Source organism: Ranitomeya imitator, chromosome 3 (assembly GCF_032444005.1).
Source record: "Ranitomeya imitator isolate aRanImi1 chromosome 3, aRanImi1.pri, whole genome shotgun sequence".
NCBI lineage: Eukaryota > Metazoa > Chordata > Amphibia > Anura > Dendrobatidae > Ranitomeya > Ranitomeya imitator.
The window spans coordinates 521,025,170-521,040,135 of NC_091284.1; positions in this window are offsets into that span (position 1 = coordinate 521,025,170).

Below are 14,966 nucleotides of genomic sequence, written 5' to 3' on the forward strand. Positions count from 1 at the left end.
GTACTGTTTTAAATGGGGGGGCGGTCCTGTTACTGTGCAGAGTGACACTATATCGCCTTTTTTTCTTCATGTGGTGTAATTTAGAAGTTGTGAAAAATTAAGTAATGTGTTCTGCAAGCGGAGCTCGAGATAACTGTGTTATTTCCTGCAGAAACGAGTCCTGGCTGGAAGAAATGATGGCGGTCTGTGCTGGATGAAAGATGAAGGACTTCACCTAGAGACGTCACTGGTGAGTCAGTGTTACTTATACACTGACACTATACACTGTATACTATATACAGAGGTCCTGTGTACAATGTCACCAGTGATCACTGTATTACCTCTACACAGACATTGCATACTAAGTACAGATCTCCTGTGAATACTGGTACTTATGGTGATAGTATTGTGTTTTGTTTTTTATTATTACTGATCAGTATTGTAGTATTCAGTCACTATATGGTGGTAATATGTGGTCTGGAAATGGTGTTGTGGTATTTGTCCCTTGTATGTGCTATTTGGTCACCAAGTGGTAATATGTGGTCTTGACACAGTGCGGTGGTATTTGTTCCTTGTATGTGATATTATTCGATCACTGTGGTTGTAATTTGTGGTCTGGTCATGGTGCGGTGATATTTGTTCCTTGTATGTGATATTATTCGATCACTGTGGTTGTAATTTGCAGTCTGGTCAAGGTGCGGTGGTATTTGTTCCTTGTATGTGATATTATTGGTCAAGATATACCTAAATTGTATTGCAGATTTTAACAAATATTTAATAGGTTACAGTAGAGTAGGGCCCAACCCTTTTTCTGGAATAATCTGGTTCGGGTATATCATGACCCCCGTCACATGACCCCCGTCACATGACCCCCGTCACATGACCACCGTCACATGACCGGGGGGGCCCACAGTGTGTGAACAGCCCGGGGCCCTGGCTACCCTTAATCCACCCCTGGATACACTTACAATAAACTACATGCACATGTCCACAGAATTAATGAAAATAATATTCATGGGAGGGCTTCTTTAACTTTAAACATGTTTTACGATTGAGCAGAATACTTTTTGCTAAGCTACAAGTGTACATTGTTGGTTACTAAATATTATCACCCATATTATTGTTCTGGAGCCTCATTTTGGAGGAGCAAGGGAATGATGTGTGACTGGAATCTCACAGGTCACTTCCTCCTAAACCTCACAAAAACAAAGAGAATGAAAAGTATGGCCTTGGGCATTCACTGAACAAGAAGCATTCTTTGAACTTATTAAAAAAAAGGTTCATTTAATGGATGCAAGTCTGGTAGTTGCCCTGTATGAGCACACCACTTTGTAGTGTATGGTTACAAATCTGTCAGTCATTGTATAAGGATGCACTTATAGTAGTCACTATGTATGGAAGCACTGTTGGCAAGCACAGTATACATGAACATACACTGTGGACAACCAAGAAACACTACGTATAAGGAACATTAACATAGTAACATACATAGTTAGTAAGGCCGAAAAAAGACATTTGTCCATCCAGTTCAGCCTATATTCCATCATAATAAATACCCAGATCTACGTCCTTCTACAGAACCTAATAATTGTATGATACAATATTGTTCTGCTCCAGTGTGTCTGATCTGGGAGCCATTGCTTCATCTTCTATCCTAAGACACATTTTATTAAAATGAGCTGTACAGGCTTATGACTAAAACATAAGTGAGCTCAAGTGTTCCATGAGAAAATGGAATGGTAGTTTTTAGACCCCCATGTACAGATACAGTGGCACGTAAAAGTTTGGGCACCCTTGGCCTAAATGACTGTTTTTGTGAACAGTTAAGCAAGTTGAAGATGAAATTATCTCAAAAAGTCCTAAAGTTAAAGATGACACATTTCCTTTGTATTTTAGGCAAAAAAATGTATATATATTTTCATCTTTTGCATTTAAAATATTAAAAAAGTTAAAAATAATATTAAAAGTTCAAATCACCCCCCTTTCACCCCATTCAAAATAAAATAAAAAAAATCAAACATACATATTTAGTATTCTCAAGTTCACAATCGCCTGATCTATCAATAAAAGAATTACCCCATTGCTAAACGGCGTAACGAGAAAAAAGTCAAAACACCAGAATTAGGTTTTTTTGGTCGCCGCAACATTGCATTAAAATGTAATAACGGGCGATCAAAAGAGTATATCTGCACGAAAATGGCATAATTAAAAACATCAGCTAGGCATGCAAAAAATAAGCCCATACCTAAACCAAGATCTTGAAAAATGGAGACGATACGGTTATCGGAAAATGGCACATTTATTTTTTTTTACAAACTTTGTAATTTTTTTCCACCACTTAAATAATACAAAATAACCTATACATGTTTGGTGTCTATGAACTCGTAATGACCTGGAGAATCATAGTGGCGGGTCAGTTTTAGCATTTAGTGAACATCGTAAAAAAAACAACCAAAAATCCAATGTGGGATTGCACTTTTTTTGCTATTTCACAGCACTTGGATTTTTTTTTCCTGTTTTCGAGTACACTTTATGGTAAAACCAATGGTGTTGCTCAAAAGTACAACTCATCCCACACAAAAAAAAGCCCTGATATGGCCATTTTGACCATAAAATAAAAAAGTTATGGCTCTGGGAGGAAGGGAAGCAAAAAATGAAAATGCAAAACCAAAAATACCTCTGGTCGTTAAGGGATTAACTTTAACTTGCCATTGTTATATATTGCATGAACGAAAACAGTCCAAGTTCTTACATAAGAAAGAATACAGTGTATATAATATACAATGTATCACATCTTTGCGAAATGCACTTCATGGGATTTTAGCAACTTTGCTTCTCCAATCACATCTCCAAATACGCAAATAACGTTATATTGAAGCATGTCTCATAATAAATAACCAAAGAATAATAAAGAAAAGCAATATGAAGGAGAAAATGACAACAGTATTGGGACATTCCACACAAAAACACGAAGAGCCTTATTATTTTTCTTTATATTTCTGTCCTAGCAAGAACATGAAAAGGAGTTTGGCGGAACTGCTGCGTAATAATTCTCTCTGAATTTCGAAAATAGATGGTAAAATGCAATTATCATCTGCATATAATTAATGTGCCTTCTCAGTTTCTAAGGAATTGATTTTTACATGAATCCGCATTTTCACCCTCCCCTTATGAATGTGAAACTAGTCCTTCCAGCATCAGACTGTAACTGACACTTGACAAGCGTGGCTTTGTAATGCACCCTTCTTCTTTACCATATAAACAGGCCCTTGGAGTCAGGTTCAATGCAGAAAAAGCAGCATTCCACTGACTTTATGACTACTGCAAAACTGTAAAACTGCCTGTGCCGCTCCAGTCTTTTCTTTAAGGAATGTCTTTCTAAAAGGGAGAAGAAGCCAGGGAAGATCTTCATAAAGAGTTACAATCAAGTCAGACATGGCCTCCTGTTGCTTAGAACGCTTACCTTGCTTTTACAGGAGTATTGCCAAGGAGAAACTCTATTCAGTGTACACCTATCTGGCTATAGCCGCAAACAATAGGGCTGATGATATATTATAACAGAGCTCTGTTATTACCTATTAATGCAACAATCAATTCAGGCATTGCCCTAATATAGCTGGCACCTAGCAAAGTGGCATTGTTCTGTTCCACTCGCTTACCATTCACTCTGTAATTGAAGTCTGCCTTGTACTTAACCCAGTAGCTACAGAAGATCGTGCCGTGCTTTGAAAACTACCGTTCTGCTACCTGTGGCCGTTCACGGAGATTGAAGCTGCGCCTATTATCCTACAAACAAATGATTCTCTGATTTTGTAGTAGTGTTTGTGCTCGAGAAGCAGTTGTCCTCATTTATTTCGTTGTAGGACCGCCGTGATAGGAGAAACAATCCAGACTTCATTAGCGGTCGTCGGTCTGCTCATCTGACGTTAAGATATTTTCATCATCTAATATTTCTCTTGAAATACTTGATCCAACATTAAATTGTGTTATATTTGAACAACACTGCTATCATTTCACCTCCAAAGTAGGGTGCACAGAGAACGGTACCTCTCATGAATGCTGAGAGCAATGTTTCTAAATAGAAAGGCACCAAGAAAAGTTTCCTGAATGAAGGCGTGTGTCACAGCATCTCAATAAAATACTAGTTTTGTAACTAAGTAGCCATGATGAAGATGAACAAGGCTGCCCGGCGTTCAAGGCTGCGAGCTGCTTCACTAGAGAGATCTCAGTGCCAGCCTTTATGTTCTTTAAGGTGTTGAACCATTAAACTAGAACAAATATGGCCAACCTAAATTTAACCCCACAATGGAGAGTAAATAAAATTAGGGAACGAGTAATACTCATATGGTGTACTTAGCACTGGGGCACGAAAGATCATTAGAGGATATGGGCAGTAATTCAAGAGAATGTAAGGTGAATCATGTCAGAAATAAAGAAATCGGGCCATGGGTTGCCTCTATACATAAGATATATGTAATATAGAATCTGTAGCGGCTGCACTCTCACAATGTCATCTGTAAAAAGCCGATGCAGCTTTGTTCTGGCATCTTGCCTTTGGAACACACTTTGAGATTTTTTTTAAGAATTGGGAAATGTATCACCTCTATAGTGAATAACTACAGACATAAATGTAAGTAAGTATGCTCTGCCCTGACAGATGGGTGGTAGGAAGGCGTCTCAGATTAATCGTCAAGATGAGTGAAAGAGAATGGGTGAGAAGCTTTACATGCAGACACGACTGCTCTGTGCTAAGTAAGCAGCCTCAGATATAAACCCAATGGAATCTTACAGAACTGGCAAAGATGCTAGCACCACGCGGATCCCTGCTCTAACAGGCAGGGTCTCCGCTGTGTGACTTCACTCACCCGCGCTGCAGTGGGTTCCTTCCTTCCCCATGCTGTGCATGCATCCAGCTGAGCTTCCAGCCAGGCTCCCAGCCATGTACTTAGGCCTCTTTCACACTTCAGTCTTTCGGCGTCAGTCAAAAACCGCCATTTTCGTCAGATGACGGATCCGCCATTTTTTTTTGGCGGATCCGCTATTTTCCCATTGACTTGCATTAGAGACGGATTGTGGCGGATGGTCGTCCGTTCCATCCGCCATGCGATGGATCCGTCGATATTTGGCGGACGTTGTCTAGACATTGACGGACTTTGTAACGTTTTTTAGCGCCGCCGAAAAGGTGGACCGCGGGGGGTCCGTCGCGTCCGCCTTTTTTTAGAATAGGCGCCTATGGGCGACGGATCCGTCGCGATCCGCTTTTTGGTGGATCCGTCGCCTCAATCCGCTTTTTTTGATTGAGCATGCTCCAAAAAGTGGATACTTTGCCCAGACAACCCAAAAACTATATAAAGAGGACAGGTCATTCCCAAATGTACCAGCCAGCAAGAGAGACCCTTCCATGCAAGAGAGACCCAGCCAGACCCTGCCAGCAAGACCTTGCCAGCCAGGCCCTGCCAGCCAGCCAGAGAGGCCCTGCAAGCCAGAGACACCCTGCCAGACCCTGCCAGCAAGACCTTGCCAGCCAGGCCCTGCCAGCCAGCCAGAGAGGCCCTGCAAGCCAGAGACACCCTGCCAGACCCTGCCAGCAAGACCTTGCGAGCCAGGCCCTGCTAGCCAGCCAGAGAGGCCCTGCAAGCCAGAGACACCCTGCCACCAGACCCTGCAAGCAAGACCTTGCGAGCCAGGCCCTGCCAGCCAGCCAGAGAGGCCCTGCAAGCCAGAGACACCCTGCCAGACCCTGCAAGCAAGACCTTGCGAGCCAGGCCCTGCCAGCCAGCCAGAGAGGCCCTGCCAGCCAGACCCTGCCTGAGACAGCTATGTGAGTACTGCCATCCAGCGTGCGTGCGTGCTTGTGTGCTTGTGTGCGTGCGTGCTTGTGTGCTTGTGTGCGTGCGTGCTTGTGTGCGTGCGTGCTTGTGTGCATGCGCCTGCCTGCGCTGTTTATATGTTTTTCATACTATGCTGTTATTTTGAATAGCTGAGGTGTAAAATGTGTTTTGTGTGTGTGTATAAATGATGTGTGATGTGTTCTGCATTTTTGTTGTTCTCCATAATGTACTTGTATTTCAAATAAAGAGCAGTGCAGCTCCTACTGTACCATAAAAAAAATTAAATAAAACAACTCGGCACAGACGGCAACAACCGTGGCACACGCTGCAAACACGTTTCCTGCAGCGGTGCTCCAGGTGCGCAGAACGTCTGTGGAGAAAATCTAATCTACCCGAAGATTTCATCCATTATAAGTTCATGCTAAAGACATACAATTCTGCCCTTCACCTCTCCAAACAAACCTACTTCAACACCCTCATCACCTCCCTGTCCAATAACCCTAAACGTCTCTTTGACACGTTCCAGTCCCTACTCAACCCAAGAGAGCAGGCCCCAACCACGGATCTCCGTGCTGACGATCTGGCCAATTACTTCAAAGAAAAAATTGACCACATTCGACAGGAAATCATCTCCCAATCTCTTCATACCATGCACTGTCCTCCCTCCCCCACTGCATCTAGTTCACTCTCTGACTTTGAAGCAGTAGAAGAAGAAGAAGTGAGCAGGCTCCTTGCATCTTCTCGCCAGACCACTTGCACCAGTGACCCCATTCCATCACATCTCCTCCAGTCCCTTTCCCCGGCTGTCACCTCTCACCTAACAAAAATATTCAACCTTTCCCTCACTTCCAGTATTTTTCCCTCCTCATTTAAGCATGCCATCATACATCCATTACTTAAAAAACCATCCCTCGATCAAAACTGTGCCGCTAATTATAGACCTGTCTCTAATCTTTCCTTCATCTCTAAACTCCTCGAACGCCTGGTCCACTCCCGTCTTACCCGCTATCTCTCAGATAACTCTCTTCTCGACCCTCTTCAATCTGGCTTCCGCTCTTTACACTCTACTGAAACTGCCCTCACTAAAGTCTCTAATGACCTACTAACAGGTAAATCTAATGGTCACTACTCCATGCTAATTCTCTTGGATCTCTCTGCAGCATTCGACACTGTGGATCATCAGCTCCTCCTCACTATGCTCCGCTCCATCGGCCTCAAGGACACCGTTCTCTCCTGGTTCTCCTCCTATCTCTCTGACCGATCCTTCACTGTATGTTTTGCTGGTTCCTCCTCCTCTCACCTTCCCCTTACTGTTGGGGTTCCTCAAGGATCAGTCCTAGGCCCCCTCCTCTTCTCGTTGTATACTGCCCCTATTGGACAAACAATCAGTAGATTTGGTTTCCAGTACCATCTCTATGCTGACGACACCCAATTATACACTTCTTCTCCTGATATCACACCGACCTTTTTAGAAAACACCAGTGATTGTCTTACCGCTGTCTCTAACATCATGTCCTCCCTCTATCTGAAACTAAACCTGTCAAAAACTGAACTCCTCGTGTTCTCTCCCTCTACTAACCTACCTTTGCCTGACATTGCCATCTCCGTGTGCGGTTCCACCATTACTCCAAAGCAACATGCCCGCTGCCTTGGGGTCATCCTTGATTCTGACCTTTCATTCACCCCCTACATCCGATCACTGGCTCGCTCTTCTTACCTGCATCTCAAAAACATTTCTAGAATTCGCCCTTTTCTTACTTTCGACTCTGCAAAAACTCTTACTGTTTCACTTATTCATTCTCGTCTGGACTATTGTAACTCTCTACTAATCGGCCTCCCTCTTGCAAAACTCTCCCTGCTCCAATCTGTCCTGAATGCTGCAGCCAGGATCATATTCCTCACCAACCGTTACACCGATGCCTCTACCTTGTGCCAGTCATTACACTGGCTACCCATCCACTCCAGAATCCAGTACAAAACTACTACCCTCATCCACAAAGCACTCCATGGCTCAGCACCACCCTACATCTCCTCCCTGGTCTCAGTCTACCACCCTAACCATGCCCTCCGCTCCGCTAATGACCTCAGGTTAGCATCCTCAATAATCAGAACCTCCCACTCCCGTCTCCAAGACTTTACACGTGCTGCGCCGATTTTTTGGAATGCACTACCTAGGTTAATACGATTAATGCAAAAAAAAAGGGAAGAAGCCAGCACTGCTTATGGTCAGAACGCAATAACTGAAGTGCAATTGCACATAAATTCTAACTGTATTTCAAATATGAGACATTTAGCAAACAATTGATCAATTCTTTGAGCTACCCCGCCACTTCACGGCAATCTCATAATGGGGCAGTCCTAATCTTCGTATTTTATTTACGTTGTGCCATTATGGCTTCCTGAATGTATAAAAAAAAAAAAAAGGACCACATTAAATGCGAACTGTACCTGGAGCATTTTCAGAATCACTCCCTTGGTGCCAGGAAAGGCAAGCGCAGGTAAAGGCCGATCAGGTCCAGTGCGGACATTTCAGATCTGGCTTCCACACTGCCAAACCCGCACCAAAGATGAAGGGTGAGACAGGCTGAGACACAGGTGCACAACTAACTTGAGCCTGAGGCGGGGCAGGGCTGCTGTGTGTGTGCACAGCAGCCTATCAATCACAGTGAACACAGAAAGAATGGCGCACATAACCCAGCGTGCGCGGCAACAGTGGTGGTCAGCCACATACCAATGCAAAGCAAAAAAAAAGGGAAGAAGCCAGCACTGCTTATGGTCAGAACGCAATAACTGAAGTGCAATTGCACATAAATTCTAACTGTATTTCAAATATGAGACATTTAGCAAACAATTGATCAATTCTTTGAGCTACCCCGCCACTTCACGGCAATCTCATAATGGGGCAGTCCTAATCTTCGTATTTTATTTACGTTGTGCCATTATGGCTTCCTGAATGTATAAAAAAAAAAAAAAGGACCACATTAAATGCGAACTGTACCTGGAGCATTTTCAGAATCACTCCCTTGGTGCCAGGAAAGGCAAGCGCAGGTAAAGGCCGATCAGGTCCAGTGCGGACATTTCAGATCTGGCTTCCACACTGCCAAACCCGCACCAAAGATGAAGGGTGAGACAGGCTGAGACACAGGTGCACAACTAACTTGAGCCTGAGGCGGGGCAGGGCTGCTGTGTGTATGCACAGCAGCCTATCAATCACAGTGAACACAGAAAGAATGGCGCACATAACCCAGCGTGCGCGGCAACAGTGGTGGTCAGCCACATACCAATGCAAAGCAAAAAAAAAGGCACAACGTTAATAAAATACGAAGATTAGGACTGCCCCATTATGAGATTGCCGTGAAGTGGCGGGGTAGCTCAAAGAATTGATCAATTGTTTGCTAAATGTCTCATATTTGAAATACAGTTAGAATTTATGTGCAATTGCACTTCAGTTATTGCGTTCTGACCATAAGCAGTGCTGGCTTCTTCCCTTTTTTTTTTGCTAATACGATTAATCCCCAATCCCCACAGTTTTAAGCGTACCCTAAAAACTCATTTGTTCAGACTGGCCTACCGCCTCAATGCATTAACCTAACGATCCCTGTGTGGCCTATTTATAATAAAAAAAAAAAAAAAGGTTCCTCGCATCATGTTCTCATACACTTTATGCAGTATTAGCCCTCTGTGTCTGTACTGCTACATACTGGTTCATGCAGCTTTACATGAACACCTGAGCCTTACACTATAGCTGGTCCGAATAACTAAAGCAATTGTTACCATCCACCTCTCGTGTCTCCCCTTTTCCCCATAGTTTGTAAGCTTGCGAGCAGGGCCCTCACTCCTCCTGGTATCTGTTTTGAACTGTATTTCTGTTATGCTGTAATGTCTATTGTCTGTACAAGTCCCCTCTATAATTTGTAAAGCGCTGCGGAATATGTTGGCGCTATATAAATAAAAATTATTATTATTATTATTATTATTAAATTTTAAAAAATATAGTAATAAAAATTTCACAAAACTGTCAGTAGTCTCATTTCAAGATAAATGTAATATTGGGTAAACATGCAGTAAAGGTTATATATACAAATGTGTAATGCAAATCTTTGCTATAGAATGTTATCTTGTTTTAGAAAATACAAACTGTAGGGTAATCATAATTAACAATTTTGGGAATTGGTATTTTAATTTCGAATGAGGAACATTTTTTATAAGGTGAAACTTTGTTTAGGTGGGTTTTACCAACATGCGCATTGCGCATATCAATTTAAGTTTTGGTGTTGCTTTAAAGGGTTTTTTTTGGTGGGGAAACAGGGGCTAGAGGGTTTGGCAGCTTGTGCATCAAGCATATCTACCATATAAAGTATGACGGTTAAAAAACATTTTTTCATTTTGTGTTGGAGGAAATCTAAAAGTTTTTAAAAAAGATGTAAGTGTAAAGTCCCTACAGCTGCATCTATCCTTTTGTATAGTAGCTTAGAACTCTCTGTATACTTACAGATCCTAGAGACCAAGAGGGATGCAAGGGACTGACCAACCCAAGATTTACGCAAGACCATAATGTCTTCTTCTGAGAGCCCCCCAGCACATCAGCAGCAAACTGAGGTGTCTTTTTTTTTTTCCCTTCTAAAATATTTTTTTGGGGTACAACTATGGTAATTGTTTTTTAACCCTTTATGTGTTCTGTATTCACAGGAATATGAAGCAGAGGGGCTAACAGAAGGAGACGGACAGGGTGGAGCGGGAGCGCATAGTGTAAGTTTTGAACAGACCGATCCTCACATACAATGCACTACACCCAACACAAACATTCAGCACAGCACACACAATACAATGCCTCTATCAAAGAACATTATTAATTTTATTTATTTATTTTTTTAATTAGTCTTCACAATCCGGGGCTCGACGTAGAGTTCCTCAAAGCACCTCCCATAGTCGTCGGAATGATAATCGCGGCGGTCGCCGAATAGTAAGTTCCTTTTTGTTTTGGTGTTTAGTAAAATGTAAAATTCATGTGTTGTAATCTTTCCCTTTTTATTCTTATCCTTTTGTTAGGCTTCACAGCGTGCTCCCGAACAAGATGATGAAGAGGAGGGCATCGATGTGAACACCCTCATCGAAGCAGTACAAAGTCGGGAGCCGCTGTGGAACATGTCGGACCGCCGCCATGCTGACCAGTTAATCACCCGACGGCTATGGGAGGAAGTGTGCAGTGCTTTTATGGATAACTGGGAGGAACTCGATGCTGGGGCCCAGGATCTAGCGCGTAAGTAATCCCACTTCATAACCTTATGTTAGCATGATTTAATGTAACCAATTTTTGCTTTCTCTTTCCAGGTAACAGGATTATCGTGCGGTGGCGGTCACTCAGGGATCGCTTCAAGAGGGAGTTTAATAAGGAGATGCAGGCCCTGAGTGGATCTAGAGGACGCAGGAGCAGATACAAACATGCCAGAGCCCTGTCGTTCCTCCGGTCGACGCTGCTGAGCAGAAGGTAAATATTCAACACCACATATTTTCAGTCAAACTGTAAAAATGTGTAACCTTCAATTTTTTTTGCAGCAAGGGCAATTGTAATATCAAGATACTAATTTTTTTTCTTCTTCTTTAACAGCACTTTCTGCAGCACTCGGGAGCCTGCATCAGAGTTGCACCCCTCTGGAGCGATCCCTCAAGAGTCCGCCACCGGGGACCACGTCGACCCCTCTGTTTCTGCACCTTCCCTTTCGTTTGATCCCTCAGCCTCATCCACCAGCGCTGGAGCAGCAGGGCGGACTTTGTCACTTGAAGCTGCAGGTGATGAGTTAGAGTTCCCTTTACCCCACCCCCTCTGCCACTGCCGCAACATCTAGACCAACTTTGTGGTCAGGACGGCAGCGCCAGAGAGGTCAGGAAAGGAGCTATGCGCCTGACTTTTTGCAGCTGAATGCATCCTTTCACAGTGCCATCAAGCTTTTGAGTGAGCAAACGTCTGCTGGGTACAATATGATTAACAAAAGCATACTTGAACTCAGCAGTCGTCTTGATAGGATGCAATCAGATGCAAACCAGTCACCAAGGTACTGTTTTTTTCAGTCGGTCCTCAGGCACATGGAAAATCTAACTCCTGACCTGCAGATGCATGTGATGCAAGGCTGCCACACTGCTCTAGCGCAGGCGATGTCCCATGCCCCTCCACCTACCCTTCATGTTTCAACACCTTTCCCCTCTCAAGCCACCGTCTATCCTCCCGTCCGTCCTCCTCCTGTCCGTCCTCCTCCCGTCCATTCTACTCCTTCGTCATTTGTTCCTTCCCCCCTTAGTCTTTCACAGTTTTTACCGTCCCCTTTCCATTCTTCCCCTTTAACTTCTCCGTTCCCAATCCCACCAACACCTTCATACGTCACACACACCACATCTGCACCTCAACTCTCTACACAACCTCATGTTTTCACCACCCATTCCACTTCTGTTCCTCCCCGTGACGTCCTGTCCCCCACTCTTGACGTGGTCCGCCCTGTCAGCCCCTCCGCTACTATCTCCACCCCAAACTATGAGAATCTGTAAATAAATAAACAGTTTTTTGGTTTAAAAACAATTTTATTGTCTTTCTCTTTTTTTTAAAAAAAAGTTTTTAAGTCACCAAGGTTATGGCAATAGTAACAATAAACAGTGTTTAAAGGGTACCGTTGCAAAACATACAATGCTGCATAAAAGTACAAAGATTTTGTAAGCAAACAAAAAATGGTATTTTTACAAGTGTAAAAAGAAAACATTTTTTACACCATATCATACTGCCAGTCAACTGATCCTGCAGGAGACATGAAGTAGTCTGCAAAACTGTCCCGCATTCTGGAGACTGCTACTGGACTGCGAAAAGTGGGGTTTTGGTAATCCCGTAAGGTGCTTTCTGACACATTATCCTCCAGGGAAACTTGTTCTTTTGATAAAACAAAATTGTGCAGGACCACGCACGCTTTGACCACATCATCGACAGTTTCAGTCTGCAGTTTAATTGCGGTTAGCAGGACTCTCCATTTGGCAGTTAAGATGCCAAAAGCACAATCCACTACTCTTCGTGCTCTGGTTAAGCGGTAATTGTAAATTTTTTTCCTCTGGGTCAGTCCACTACTTCCAAAGGGTTTCAGCAAATGTGGGGAAAGCTGGAACGCATCATCTCCAACGCAAACAAATGGTAATAGTGGACCAGTGGTTCCAGGGAGAGGTCTAGGGGGCGGAAAATCAAATGTCTCTCCATATAAACGGCGCCCCATTGGTGAATTTTTAAAGATTTGTGAATCATTTGCGCGTCCATACGCACCGATATCAACAGCGATGAACTTGCATTGTGCATCGGCTATGGCCATCAACACAATAGAGAAGTACTTCTTATAGTTATAAAACTGTGATCCAGAGCCTGAAGGTTTGACGATCCTTATGTGCTTTCCATCAACTGCTCCAACATAATTTGGAAACTGGCAAATTTGATGAAAATTTTGGGCAATCTCCAGCCACCTCTCCTGTGATGGCTCTGGGATGTATTCCGCTTGTAGGCACTCCCACAATGCCCGGCAGGTATCTCTGATGATCCCCGAGATGGTGGATATCCCAAGCCGAAATTGAAAATGGAGGGATGAGAACGACTCTCCAGTTGCAAGGAATCTGTTAACAAAACGAAAAGACAATAATTAATAAAAAAAATTCAAAAAACAACATTACAGTTATAAGTCTGATGAATGAGAATCATTTAAAAAAAAAATTACTTACCGAATAGTCACCATGAGACGCTCTGCTGGTGATATGGAGAATCGCATCTGGGTGTCTCGTCTCCGTATACAGTCTTCCACATAGCCCAATAAAAATTCGAAATTTTCAGCTCTCATCCTCACATAATTGAAGAACTTCTGAGGGTTTTCCCTTAGTTCCATGTAAAGCGTGGAATAAACACCACGGGTCATACGTTCTGCTGTGATGGGATGGATCCACAGCCTTCTCTTCCGCCGCTGCCGTAGGATGCGCAGTCTTTCTTCCTCCCTCTCTCGAACGCTGACTGCCAACTGATTTGCCTCAAAAGTAAAATCCGCATAGATCTTTGCAATGTTCGCCAGGACTCCTTCCATTTCTGCCACTTTCTCTACAACCTTTCAAAGATGTGGTGTAAATACACACTATATATAGTTTTCCAGTAGTTTCCAGTAGCCAATCACATTGAAATCCTCCCCTTTTAAAAAACGGATCCGTCAAAAAACGGTTACAACGGATGTAAAAACGGTCGCAACGGTTCTAACGGATCTGTTTTTTTAACGGATCAGGGCAGCTGATCCGTCAAAAAAATGGATCCGTTAGAACCGTTTTTGCACCAAATTTGACGGATCCGTCGATCCGCCACGATGTCGGACCTAACTGACGCCACACAACTGAAGTGTGAAAGAAGCCTAAGGCGTTCATATGCTCACGCCAGTCGCGTAGGTACCGGGGGGGCAGAGGGGGCGGTCGCCCAGGGCCCTGCGCTCTGAGGGGGCCCACCCGGAGCTACGCTACAGTAACTGCATCGACACGCGCAGCATGCCAATAGACTTGCATTCTGCGGCAGAGCAGGGAGAATTAATCTCCCTGCTCTGCCACTATGGGGCCCCTGAGCAGGCGGGGGGGCCCGATGCCAGCAGTGGGCCCCCCGCCGGTCATCGCATGGTGAGCTGTATTGGCATAGAGCTCACTGCATTGATGAGGAAAGAAGCGCTGCGCTCCTTCTCCCATCATTCCCCTGTCAGCATCTGACGTCGCAGATGCCGACACTGACAGTGGGCGTGATGATGTCACCCCCCGGCGCCCGCTGCCAGGACAAGAGCGAGAGCAGGGAGCACCGCTGGAACAAGGAAGGAGAGGTATTTATTGTTTTTTTTTATGGGAGCTGCCTTATACACTACAGGATCTGGCTATGAGGGGGTGCTGCCTTATATTACAGGATCTGCCTATGGGGGGTGCTGCCTTATACACTACAGGATCTGCCTATGAGGGTGCTGCCTTATACTACCAGATCTGCCTACGGGGGTGCTGCCTTATACACTACAGTATCTGCCTATGGGGGTACGACCTTATACTACAAGATCTGACTATAGGGGGTGCTGCCTTATACTTCAGGGTCTTCCTATAGGGGGTGCTGCCTTATACTTCAGGGTCTGC